This window comes from Dipodomys ordii, unplaced genomic scaffold (assembly GCF_000151885.1).
Source record: "Dipodomys ordii isolate 6190 unplaced genomic scaffold, Dord_2.0 Scaffold10, whole genome shotgun sequence".
NCBI classification, from domain to species: domain Eukaryota; kingdom Metazoa; phylum Chordata; class Mammalia; order Rodentia; family Heteromyidae; genus Dipodomys; species Dipodomys ordii.
In genome coordinates this window covers 23222433-23224456 of record NW_012267226.1, presented here as the reverse complement: position 1 = coordinate 23224456, position 2024 = coordinate 23222433, and positions in this window count along the sequence as shown.

Sequence of the window (2024 nt, the reverse complement as noted above, 5' to 3'; positions counted from 1 at the left end):
CGAGTCCCGCCCCTTCCCGGGGCCGGGGACACCGGGGGCCCCCCGTGGCTCCGGCCCCCGCCGGCCGGTGCGGGGACCGGGCACTCTCCAGCCCAATCGCCTCTCCGAGTCCGGTGCGTCCTGCGTTACGCAGGGCAGAGGCGCGGGAGGACCGGACAAAGCCGGGGAGAAGGCAGGGGGCTGCTTCCAAAATGACCGCTGAGAAGAAAGGACTCGATGGCGCCTCACAGACCGTGACACGCACGCGTAACCGACCACGGACACACACACACACATCCATGGGACAGACCACGGACACACACGCGCATCCATGGACAGACCACGGACACACACACAAGCATCCATGGGACAGACCACGGACACACACATACACACACATAACAGACTACAGAGACACATCCATGTAACAAACCAGGAACGCACACCCATAACAGACCATGCACACGTGTAACACGCCATGGAGACACACACACAGGACCAGTAAGACAGACAGACTGCACCTTGTTCCCTCCCTGCCAATGTGGCTCCCAAGCATGAGAGGATGGGAGGGGAGCCAAGCGCGGCCTGCTGCCGGGGACTGGTTTAGTGCGGCTGTGAGCATGGACTGGGTCACATCATCTGGTTTGTCCCCACATCACAGAGCCTAGAACATGTGGGTCAGTCCTAGTAGTGTCTCAAAAGTAGAGTGGCTCCTCCCCTAGATCCACCTGTGTCCTAGACATGGCCCCAGAAAGAAGCCATCTGGGGTGGGGTCTGAGCCTAGCCAGCCCCACGGCTAGAACAATCTGTGCCGCCCATGCCCAGCACTTCCCAGCTGGACACAAGGAGCACTTAAGACCACATGGCCAGTCCATAACCAGACCTGCCCACTTCGCTACCCAATCTGTGAGTCCCTCCAGCCGAGAACCATGGCCTAGCTTCCGTGGGAGAATAAGGCCACACTTCACAGGTGCCCCAAAGCTGAGGAAAACCAACATCCTTAAAGGCCACAGTAATTCAGTGCGAGTGTGTGTATGTGCACGCGCGTGCGCGTGTGCGTGTGTGCAGGTCAGCAAGACACGAAGGGTCACAGCTGGACACAGGTCTGGGGTGCCCTGAAATGCCACGTCGGAGTGCTCCAGACACCCTGACATTGCACAGCCTCTGAGAGGCTCTGGAGAAGGAAGGAGGTGTGCTCAGGGGGAGGCTGGCTGAGAGGAAGCCGGGCCAGGCCATCTATAAGTGACGTTCCAGAACTTGGGTCCCAGTTCCTGACTCCACATCCGGAGGATCTGGTGTCACTTTATTTTGGGTCCCGGATGTGGCATGGATAAACCCTTTCCATGAGGTATCAGGCCTGGCTAGGAGCAAGAGGGCTCTTCCAGCATGAGGATGCCAGGAGGCTGGGCTGCGACTGGAGACTTCACAGTCCGAGCCAGGCCAGGGGTCCCCAGGGTCTGTTCACTGCCTTAGATCCCCTCCAAGGAGGAGCGCTTTGAAGGGACCTGACAAGGTGCCCGTGTAAGGGGCCTGCCTGAGGCTGGGCTGGAGTCCCAGCTGCTGAAGTAGACAGAAGGCTGGCCAAAAAATAAACAGGGGTCCACAAGACAGACAAGAGTCAGGAAAATTAAAGAAGATTTGGAGAAAGGGAGGATCAACTGAGGGTACACCCCCTGTGTACATTTGGGGGGCATGCTGAATATAATCCAAGGCTGACAAAAGCCACCAGCCCCTGCTTCCCACACACCTCAGCCGTTACACATTCTGAACCTGAAAACCTTTGGGATTTAATTGAACCCTTGGGCACCACAGAGAAGGGTCATTTGCATTTTACCAGGCCTGAGGGAAAGACTCCTCCAAACTGGATCTGAACGTCTCCTCTGCGGGGAAAGATGGCACCCAGAGCACCTCTGGCCCCTAACACTGCCTTCCTCAGAGCCACAGGCAGCCCCCTCTTTCCTTCAGGCTATAGTCAAAAGACACCCCAGCTCCTCTGCCTGGTCCATTTATTAAGATAACAATGGAACAAAAGCAGTCCTCTAACA